This window comes from Mizuhopecten yessoensis, unplaced genomic scaffold (genome assembly GCF_002113885.1).
Source record: "Mizuhopecten yessoensis strain PY_sf001 unplaced genomic scaffold, ASM211388v2 scaffold5929, whole genome shotgun sequence".
NCBI classification, from domain to species: domain Eukaryota; kingdom Metazoa; phylum Mollusca; class Bivalvia; order Pectinida; family Pectinidae; genus Mizuhopecten; species Mizuhopecten yessoensis.
In genome coordinates, this window is record NW_018406294.1 from 4,236 (window position 1) to 17,155 (window position 12,920).

A 12,920-nucleotide genomic window follows, 5' to 3' on the forward strand; every position below is an offset into this window, starting at 1 on the left:
AATGTAGTGAGATGCTATATGATGTAGTGTGATGATACATGATGTAGTTTGATGATACATGATGTTGTGTGATGATACATGATGTAGTGTGTTGATACATGATGTAGTGAGATTATACATGATGTAGTTTGATGATACATGATGTATTGTGATGATACACCAAGTAATAATATGATACATGATGTAGTTTGATGATACATGATGTTGGGTGAGGATACATGATGTAGTGTGAAGATACATGATTTAATGAGATGATACATGATGTAGCGAGAGGATACATGATGGTGTGTAAGGATACATGATGTTGTGTGAGGGTACATGATGTTATGTGAGGATACATGGTGTAGTATGATGATACACGATGTAGTGTGATGATACATGATGTAGTGTGATGATACATCATGTAGGGAGATGATACATGATGTAGTGGGATGATACATGATGTAGTATGAAACATGATGTAGCGAGATGATGCATCATGTAGTGTGATGCTACACGATGAAGTGTTGATACATGATGTAATGTGATGATACATCAAGTAGTGTGATGATATATGATGTAGTGAGATGATACACAATGTAGTGTGATAATACATGATGGAGGGAGATGATGCATCATGTAGTGTGATGCTACACGATGAAGTGTTGATACATGATGTAGCGAGATGACGCATCATGTAGGGTGATGCTACACGATGGAGTGTTGATACATGATGTTGTGAGATGATACATGAGGTAGTGTGATGATACATCTTGTAGAGTGATGATACATCTTGTAGAGTGATGATACATCTTGTAGAGTGATGATACATCTTGTAGAGTGATGATACATCTTGTAGAGTGATGATACATCTTGTAGAGTGATGATACACGATGCAGTGTGATGATACATCATGTAGTGAGATGTTACATGATGTAGTGTGATGATGCATGATGGAGTGAGATGATGCATCATGTAGGGTGATGCTACACGATGTAGTGTGTTGATACATGATTTGGGGTAATGATACATCAAGTAGTGTGATGATACATGATGGAGTGAGATGATGCATCATGTAGGGTGATGCTACACGATGAAGTGTTGATACATGATGTTGTGAGATGATACATGATGCAGTGAGATGATACATCAAGTAGTTTGATGATATATGATGTAGTGAGATTATACATGATGGGTGTGCAAGGATACATGATGTTGTGTGATGATGCATGATGTAGTGTGTTGATACATGATGTTGTGAGATGATACATGATGTAGTGAGATGATACATCATGTATTGTGTTGATCCATCATGTAGTGAGATGAGAAATGATGTAGTTTGATAATACATGTTGTGTGAGGATACATGATGAAGTGTAAGGATACATGATGTAATGAGATGATACATGATGTAGTGTGATGATACATCATGTAGTGTGATGAAACATGATGTAGTTTGATGATACATGATGTTGTGTGATGATGCATGATGTAGTGTGTTGATACATCATGTAGTGAGATGATACATGATGTAGTTTGATGATACATGATGTAGTGTGATGATACACCAAGTAATGATATGATACATGATGTAGTTTGATGATACATGATGTTGGGTGAGGATACATGATGTAGTGTGAAGATACATGATTTAATGAGATGATACATGATGGTGTGTAAGGATACATGATGTTGTGTGAGGATACATGATGTTATGTGAGGATACATGGTGTAGTATGATGATACATGATGTAGTGTGATGATACATGATGTAGTGTGATGATACATCATGTAAGGAGATGATACATGATGTAGTGGGATGATACATGATGTAGTGTTGATACATGATGTAATGTGATGATACATCAAGTAGTGTGATGATACATGATGTAGTGAGATGATACACAATGTAGTGTGATGATACATGATGGAGTGAGATGATGCATCATGTAGTGAGATGATACATGATGTAGTGTGATGATACATCATGTATTGTGTTGATACATGATGTAGTGTGTTGATACATGATGTAATTAAATGATACATGATGTAGTGAGATTATACATGATGTAGTGTGATGATACATGATGTAGTGTGATGATACATGATGTAGTGTGATGATACATGATGTAGTGTGATGATACATCATGTAGGGTGATGCTACACGATGTAGTGTGTTGATACATGATTTGGTGTAATGATACATCAAGTAGTGTGATGATACATGATGAAGTGAGATGATACACAATGTAGTGTGATGATACATGTTGCAGTGTGATGATACACGATGTAGTGAGATGATACATGATGTGGTGAAATGAAACATGATGTAGTGAGATGATACATGATGTAGTGTGTTGATACATGATGTTGTGAGATGATACATGATGTAGTGAGATTATACATGATGTAGTTTGATGATACATCATGTAGTGTGATGATACATGATGTAGTGAGATGATACATGATGTAGTGAGATGATACATGATGTAGTGTAATGATGCATAATGTAGTGAGATGATACATGATGTGGTGAAATGAAACATGATGTAGTGAGATGATACATGATGTAGTGTGATGATACATAATACCTATGCAAGACCCCAAGGCCAATCCTTGTAGCATATCTGTATTAGACGTTTCATGCCCAGCAAAGTTTATGTATGGTTATGGGGTGGGGATCTCAACTGTTTCCAACCTGTGACTAAGTTAATATCATGAGTGCATTCGTCTCTTTATGCCACACAATTGTATATGTAGATTTGGGGTCGGGATCTTAACCATTTCGAAGTTATGACCCAGGAGTAAGTCTCCAAGGGTTGGGCAGTCCCCAAATCCATACTGGAAGCACATGTGCGTTCATCTTTTTATACTCGGCAATTGTGTATATGGTTATAGGGTGGGGATCTTAATTGTTTCCAACCTGTGACTAATAACTATGTTAATATCATGACTGCATTTGTCTCTTTATGCCTAACAATTATATATGTAGTTTTGGGGTGGGGCTCTAAACCATTTCGAAGTTATGACCCAGGAGTTAAGTATCCAAGGGTGGGGCAGTCCCCAAATCCATCCTGGAAGCATATGTGCATTCATTTTTTATACTCGGCAAATGTGTATATGGTTATAGGGTGGGGATCTCAATTGTTTCCCCCAAGCCGTGACCCCAGGGTCTTTTCTAATATCATGACTGCATTCGTCTCTTTATGCCAAGCATTTGTATATATAGTTTTGGGGTGGGTATCTCAACCATTTTAAAGTAATGGCCCAGGGACTATGTCTCCAAGGGTAGGGCCATCCTGGAAGCAAATGTGCATTCTTCTCTTTATACTATTGTATATGGTTATACGATGGGGATCGCAACCATTTCCAAGTAATAAACGTTTTTGGCCCCACCCCTTAGCCCGGGGGTCAGCCCCACTATTTGTACATGTTTGACTCCCTGCCTCTTATGAATACTTCCGACCAAATATGATCGATATCCATGACGTAGTTCTACAGAAGAAGTCGTTTATAGCAATATAGCCAAATTGCCCCCTTTTGGCTCCGCCCCTCAGTCCCACCATTTGTACAATTTTGAATCCCCACCACCTAGTGATGCTTCTAGCCATATTAAGTTAAATTCCAATCAGTGGTTAAGAAGAAGAAGTCGTTTAAAGAAATTGTTGAAGGACGGACGCCACGGTATGGCCTAACCTCACCTTGGTCATTAGGAACCGGTGAACTAATAATGCTACTTGTATTAAGGTTAAATACGATTTAAAGAAGTAAATACGGGTTCCTTGATAGGTGCAGTGTTTAATTGCTGTTATCAGGATTAATTGTACGAGGGTTTGTAAAGATGACGCCGACGGCGATAACCAGGATATGGAGGTTGTACGCAGGAGAATTTGCCAGCATCAGAAACAACACCCCTCTTGATTGTATCTGTATATGGATGATATTCATGATATACCTCCATTACGTAACGGTTAACTCCATTGTGGCGGAATATCAATACAAAAAAAACAAAACCAATCGTACTCATTTGAATGGATTACTGTAAGATAGACACAAAAGAAAGAGTTAGGTCAGAAATATTGGAAAGACTGTAAACAATTAGATGTATTGATATAGTGTTAAAATAACAGAGAGTGACGATACAGTCTGCACCATCTTATCAGTCATATAACATTGATACCACAGTTTCAACACTTTACTATCGTGAAAGATATTGGTTGTTTAACAAGACAAAGCCGGATTAAGTAAGACAGGAAGGTTTTTCACCAAAGTCATTACTAATTAGAGTAGAGGTAATTAAGCTATATTATTTATGTCGTTATTTCCTTGAGAATAAACATCACTTATGATCGGATAAATAAAATATTCATTCAATGTACTGATTTATTAGAATAAACGTAACAATTGACATTCTAAAGAACTAAGTCTTCAACTGAATATATTTTAAGATAACCAGACTGACCATGCGGTGTGCTGTCTTAACAAAGTTATGGTTGTATAAGGTTTGACGTCCTATCAACAGCTAAGGTCATTTTAAGGTCAAAGTTGTGGAAAATAGACAATAGTGATGATGCGTATATTATGACGCAGATTACGTTTGTTTACGCGGTTATCAAACAGACAGGTTGCCTTTCCTGACAAAACATTTGTGCAATTTCGTTCCTCTTGACTGTGTAAGGCACTAGCTTCGCCTAGAGCTAATAGAAAGAGAGACGCCCGCTTATATAGGGGAGTACATCATGCGACATTAGTGTTATGAACTTAAGCTACCAACAGTTCACAAGATGGTGAACAACATCGTAATGTACATTATCTGCTCTTTCGCCATGATCCACATTACAGGTAAGTTTCTGCTATACTGTGGTACAAACAATAGGTTTGAAGACAGGTAACTTATATTTTAGTCAGCAAGGTAACATGTTCAGGGACTCCAGCTTGTTTTGTTGTACATGTTAACCACTACACACAAAAAAACACAACAGAAAATAGAATTGTTGTTAAATGGTCATTTATTAATGAAAGGTACAAAATTGTGACTCTGCAAGTTTATATTTTGTAAATGACAGCTGTTCGTTTGGGTTTGGATCGCGCTTTAGTTGTATTTGAATTATCAACACAAATTCTGATCAATGAAAACTTAATCATTTCTTACTCTTCCAAATTTGCCTCCTCACAGGAAGAGTTACAATAAACACATAACACATATTTTGGAGCTACTTCCCCTAGTGTGCACATTGTGTGTAACATATACATAACATCCGCCCACAAAAGTGTGCAATCAAAATGTTTAAGGAGTTATATGAAGAACGGATTAATTTGAAAATCAACACATCGAACCAATCAAATAAAGACTTCTATCGTCGTACAATACAATTAAAGTATAAAATGACTAGTAGCAAACCAAACTGCTCATTGAGAGACAAGGGAGACAATCCTATGTATAAAGAACCTTATTTTTGGCCTCAGAGCTTTACAATTCACAATTCATGATAGAATAGGAAAGAAACTTTGTTATACAATGTTATGAATGTATTAATTGAGCTTATATGTTAGCATAATTGGGTAAGCAATATAACCCATGGTTTATCAAGTACTTAGTATCTTATTCATTACGTATGTGGTACATGATCATGACCCATTGGTTACTACATGTATTACTTTTCATACTTCTCAAACAACCAATTTCATATTACAAAATAACTGGAATTGTATGCATACAGCATGGAATCATACATTTTCTATACAGCCTGGAGACCTCAGTGACACATTCTGGGCTAATTCCTTTTAAAGGAAAATTTTGCACAAGAATATTTCATATTATCAAACTATCAAATTGCAAATTATTAAAGTGAAATATTACTATCAAAAAACAAAAACATTTTCCAATGATATCTGGTTCATTATATTAAGCATACCAAAGTTATAAACAAAAATACAACAATAAAATAGAAATTGCACAGAACAATATGAATCAACATTCAAAGTTATTCCATTTTCAAGTGAGTACATTCAGAATACATTATACTTATTTTTCCTCCACAAGAAGAATAAAGTTTCATTACAGTAAAAAAATCATTCAATTCCCCCAAAAACTATTAGACATACCAATATGTACATATAGGGACCACGGAACCAAATCAAAAATAGATTGTGGGTTTTTCNGTACACTAAACAAACAACTGCTAACTCTTTTTTTATAATAGAGGTCAAGCTGAAAGAAAAAAAATGTATACATAATTACTGCAACCATTAGAACCAGAACACGTTACATTTGATAACCCTGTAGTGATAATTACTCACAATAGAAAATTTCAACAAGTGCATCAATATGAAAGTCTATATATTTGACAACACCTGGAATTTCACCACAGCGAGTCTGAATACTCAACAAATAACTAATGAATCATCAATGCAAAGTAGGTGGTGGATTTTGTTTCACAACCCTTTGAACCTTTACACTTAAATTAGAAAAGGGTAACCAATAGCGTTTTGTATAGGCTCCCCAGCAAAATGGACAAAATATTCAGTCTTTCCATCCTTTTTTCTCTGTCCTATCACTTTTTTGACTTTGGAATAGACGTCTTGACTGCTTGAGCTTTCCGAAGAGATATTCACCACATTGTCATCACTACAATATCTTTGAGGTTTGGGTGCATTCCGACGAGGTCTTGCCAAGGGAGGCAGTTTGCGTCGATGTTCTTGTTGCAAAATTGCTGTCTCGGTTAGCTGAAGACTTTCCTCAGATGAGACTTCTGATAATGATGGAGAGGTGTTGTTTGACACAAATGCACCAGGCCTAATATCTGAAGTCTGTGTTGCCACACGAGGTTTCTGTTCTCTAGTGACTACTTTGTCAAGAAAGTAAGGAAGATGATGTGGTTCTCGGACAAAGGCAATCTTAAGTCTATCAACATGATATCTTGGATACCTCCTATGGCACTGGCCTTGTCCTTTGGCACTGACCGAGATACAGGTTCAATGTTCGAAGTGTTCAATATTTCCTCTTGTTCAGTTTCAGTCACACTTTGAGTTCGATGTTCCCACGCAGCCCAGCTAAATTTTCTTAATTTCTTTGGTCCGGTCAGTTTCACTCCATTTCTACCTGTTCAGCTATTCCCATTGTTCAAGTGTGGTCGACGTTTTACACCAGAATTTCCCTGTCAACAGAACATTCATCTGTATTCCCATCATATCCACAATCAATGCCACTGGTAGCAGCAGGGCAGTGACAAAGTTTGATTCGCGTCCTTTGTGGTCACCACTGTTAACCAAATCACCAATGGTAGTAGAGGCCATAGTATTGTCATTGTTGCCTAACAAATCTGATATTTGCTGACCATCCGAGAGTCGAATGTGTCCAGGGGAGTCTTGAACATATGGGAAGTGTGGATCTTCCTTATCAGGACTTTCAAACATGACATTGTCTGTTTGGGTCATACAACGAGATAAAGCGTCGGCCACTAACATCTGTGATGCCAGTTTGTACTGAATATCAAAATTGAACTGTTGGAGAATTGTTTACCAACGTTCATAAATGGCACCTTTTAGTTTTTTTGGAATAGTGGACGTAATGCCTGATGGTCACACTCAACGACGAATCTGTTCCCTCGTAAGTGTGAAGCACAATCCAAAAAAGCTGTTGTCATACCTAACAGTTAAAGTTTCGTGGGTCCATAGGAGTGCTGCCATTTCGATAGAGCTTTGAATCCAAACCGTACCACTCGTATATTTTCCATGTCATTGTCACTGTGGTATTGATACAACATATATCCAATACCTTGACTGGAGGTGTCAATCACTAAGCCAATACTGGTGACTTGAGCAACAGGCTCTTCAACTCTTCAAATGATGACTGATGTTGATATGACCATGTGTACTTCACATCTCTTTTGAGAAGATGATGGAGTGGTGAGGCTATTGTACCTACCATTCCCAAGAAAGTGATTTCACATCGGTTGGTGGTGGGTAAGATTCTTAGGCGCAACACGATCAGGAAGTGGTGACACACCAGCCGACGAAATCAAATGACTTAAAAACACAATTTCATGCTGGGCAAAACGGCATTTCCTTGGACCTAACTTAAGTCCGGATTTACGAAACCGACTTAATACTTCTTCCAAGTCAGTCAGATGTTGTTCAAAAGTCCCGGAAGTAATAACAACATCCTCCAGGTAACATAGTGCTGCCTGAAATGTGAGACCACTTAACACTTTGTCCATCAAATGTTGAAATGAATTAGGAGAAGTTCGTAATCCCATTGGAAGTCTCAGTAACTTGTACGTTCCAAAACATGTATTAAACGCAGTGTATTTGGTTCCCATTTGGAAAAACCCAGACGACAAATCAATTGAGGTAAAAAAGTTTGGTACGCGGTCGGTGAATGATTCTGTTAATTCTTGTAAATCAGGAATTGTTTAGTGAAATTCCTTCATCTGTGAATTTTGAAAACGAAAATCGCAACAGAAACGATATGACCGCAAGGCTTCTTCCTTAGTCGTTGACGAGTTTTGTCCCTTAGCTTGCCTATTAGTTTTGGAAACTAACAATACTGGACTTATGATTGGCAAATACTCACGATCACTTACAGGTGATACGAAACCTTGTCTGTTATATATATTGTTATATATCTAATTGGTGCCTCAAAACCTCGGGTTTCTCGGGGGATGAGCGATGTGCTCTCTGGTGAGAGTTTTCGCGTCTGGTTTTAAGTGTATGGTATGTGGAACTACATTAGTAAATCCTAAATCCAGATTACATTTGGTTAAAAACAAATATTTGTGTTTATACAAACGGTCTTGTAAACTTTGATTCTGTTCGTTGTTTAAATTGTCATTACACAAACTTGAAGGGTTAAGTAGTTTCACTGGAACCATATGGTTTAAAATAACAGTAACTACAGCCTTGGTCACCAACAGGCCTGCTATTGACACATAAGAACCTATAGCACACACACCTTGGGTGTCATAACCTAGTACCTCAGGCGTCTTGCCCCATAGAATCATCTCACTCTTGGGCAATATTTCAGTTATTTGTTTACATTTGACATTAAACTGTGATGATTTCACACATTTTTCAGAAAAAAACTAAAATAGTGTTGTTTGATTTCAAATAATCTGTACCCAAAATAAGCGAGTGCGATACTTGGTCAATAATATACACACTGTGATTGCACATTTACCCTGGTTATGTATATTAACCTTGACCTTTGCTTGACCTTCAACACTAACAACCTGATTGTTGGCTAATCTCATAGTTTCATGTGCATTACCCCTTTACAATGATGGGGTATTTTTTCAAGCAAATATCTAGAGATCAAGTAAATTGAACTTCCTGAATCTAACAATGCTGACACTCTTATGCAACCAATATTAAGAGACATAAACAAAAAAAGTAAAAAATTGTCTTGATTATCATCTGAATCAATATCACCATCTTGTGCATCAGTGTCCGAAGAAATGGTTGCATTATTCTGGTCTGTCAACACTTGGTTACAATCATGACGCTCGGAGTTACAAAATCTCTCCCTCAACGATGGCGCCTGTAATCGCCTGGGATATTTTTGTTTCCCAAACACACTGGTGCTGCATGTCCGAATTGGTAGCATATTTGACACTGCACATCCGGGTTACTGGATCTTTTACCATTCCATTTGCAGTTAGCTTTGATATGGACCTGTCCCTTACACCTGTAACATGTCCGCCTGTTAGAACTGTCTTGATATGACTGCTGAGATGACTGGGAAAAAAGAGATGAGAGTTTGGACTCTAACACCTCTATCCTTTTCTCCAGATATTTACAAGCATTATTGGTTTCCTGTTAATCATGGCAGCCTGGACCATGGGTGGTGCTGGTTGTTGGGGTTGTGTAACGGGTGGAGTCTGTGCTGGTACTGATTGAACCGGGGGTGTAGCAAAGGGATATGGCGAGTACCTCAACTTGTAAGCTTCCCCCATTTTCGCTTGTGACAATGCTTCATGTAAAGATGTAGGTCTACCTGTGCGAACATACAATTTGAACTGATCGGGAAGTCCATCAATAAATCTGTTCATAATATCAATATCTGTTTTCCTTAATCTCTGACCTTTTTGCACCAATATTGAATGAAAGTCCTCTATGGGCTGCCCTACCTTCAACACAATGGTGTTAAAAATGTTCACTGTCTGCATTTAACTGTGGGTTGAGACTGGGGTCTGTTGACAAATACTGTACCTCGAAAGCCTGTCGGATGGCGCGCCTGATGAGGAGTCGAAGATTCAATATCCCAATCTTTTATAAAATTGTAGTCAACTGACGGGGAATTCATCCTTCACGAAAAAACAAAACATTTCAATAGGTCCGTTTACCTAGTTAAATGGTTTAATGAATTGGATTATCCACCATGTTCCGGTTTTATGCAGAAATAACCAACTGGAAACGTGTTTAACATGTGCTCCTGTCACGGTGGCTAAACTTATTAACAGTTTGTCCAGTAATTTAGTATTTAAAATAATGTATTTAAGATACAATGTCATTTGAGTACATGTTAATACTTGCGCTGTGTATCGTGTGTAATGGTATATATGTCTGTGTCAGGTAATGTACCTGTGGCGTATGAGAGTTGGGTCCAAGTATTGGCTGAGAGTAACACTTTGACCTATGACCCTGTCCATGCACGTGAAAAGCCTCACCATGGGCTCTACCCAGTTAATTCACTCTATACCAACCCTTGGCTTGGATAAGTCGCATGTGAATTGCCTGTGTGCGTTACCGCCACAGTGCAAGGTAAGTCTTATATTAAATTTAAAATAATATAAAACAAACTATCACTTCTAATTAACAAATTATTAAATAAAGAACTGTGGTTTTATAATCTATTGCATTTGAATTATATTGCCGTCAAATATCTGAGGCTATAAGTTAAATTAGGGTACACGTGGTCAGGTTTTATAACATCATGTCATAGGGTTAAAATTAGGGTGTAATTATGTTATGTAAGTTTCTGAAATAAAATAAAATATTTTATTTACAAGTAATGTCTAAAGATTAAATACTTTATGGTATTAATATATATGGATATAGTTATACGTTAACACGTGTCCGTATATGTATTAGACATGGTATTTTTAGTTCAGTAAACTGTCTCCGTTCACGGTGTGAATGTTAAATAAACTGTCATCTTTGTGTTCATATGTCTTTGGGTTAATGTATATTCGCACAAGAAGAAACCCACACAAATACTTGTGTGACACTCCTTTTTTAATCATTTCTTACTCTTCCATATTTGCCTCCTCACAAGAAGAGTTACAATAAACAAATAACACATATTTTGGAGTTACTTCCCCTACACATTATCTAGTGTGCACATTATGTATAGCATACATATCAAATTTTTGAATTATCCCTCCTGTCATTCTTTAGCATGTTTGGGAGGGATGCCAGGGTCGGGGTGCCCCGGGATCTGCAAAAGGCCTCTTTCTCTTCATTCTCTCTTACTTTTTCATTCATTCTTTCATACTCTAACTCAAAATCATTCATTCTTTCATACGTATATTTCATTCATTACAATAACGATAATATTTATTTTGATTAAATTGATATATTAAATTACATCAACCATTCCTTCTTTGTATATTCAAATATTGAAAGTATTTTTTATATTTATAAATTCATTTACCTGCCAAAAGTTCTGCTTTATTGATTTGGGATTGCCATATTGTCCTAAAATTTAGAAAAGATAAAACCGAATTCATGTACTTTGAATGATGTTGTTTTGTATGTCTAATTTGGATAAACTTAAGAAGGAATGTCTGGGGAAATAAAAACAAATACTAATGTACCTAGCAATTTAGACCTATATACATAAACACAAAAACATATCCAGTGTACAATTATGTGAAATTTAACTACAAATTATGTATTCATAAATACATCATACACACACTCGAAATGACCAATATATTACTTGAGTCATACATATATACCACACATAATTGTACACACATACACTCGTACCCATATACACACATCCTCGCATGCCTATATATATAGACAATATATATATTGCAAACATTCCTTTATATCAGACATCAATATGTGGATATATCCATCCTTTAAATTACAATAAATAATTACATATTTACCATGCCAATTGGGTCTACACATACACATAAACCTATAAAAATACTTATCAACATAGCACATACACAAGACAGATATAATACATACATGTACGCCTGATATTTACTTAAATACCAAAAATCTTTCTTCATATTTTAATTAATTCTTTACGGGTTGTAAGTTTACCCGGATATGCAATTGATATTAAAAAGCTTTTTCTCTTAAATATTAAGGGGAGACCACTTTTGGTTAAACTTGTTCATTGTGTTATTCAAAGAAGACATCTTTTTTTTTCAATCTGTTGTTGTTGATAATGCGTCTTTTTCCACCATTGAAAGACGGTTCAATATTTTTGAAACAATGTATAGATATACATGTTATATTTAATAATCAGTATGAGATAGTTTATGATAGGTGGACCCTTTTCACAAAAATAGCACATCCTTGATATTCATATGATCAATAATGATAATATTGTTATTCAAGTCATTCACCCAAGCCATTAAATCATTCCATATATTATTTATTTTCACACAGTTAAAAAATAAGTGTTTAATTGATTCTGGTGCATCTCTACAAAAAGTACATAGATCCTCATCCTTAACATTAATTTGGTAAAGAAAACTGTTTGTTGTTAATATTCTATGAAGAATCTTAAATTGTAGATTTTGAAGTTTTGTGTCAATTGTCACCAGAAAGCTTGTTAAATAAATTTTCTCCCAACCTATATCATCATTTAAATTTGTATTTAACTTTCTATTCCATTTTTCCTGCCTTTCAACTGGATAATGTTTGTAGTTAGCAACAATCGCTTTATAAACATATCTAAGATCTTTTGCTTGAAG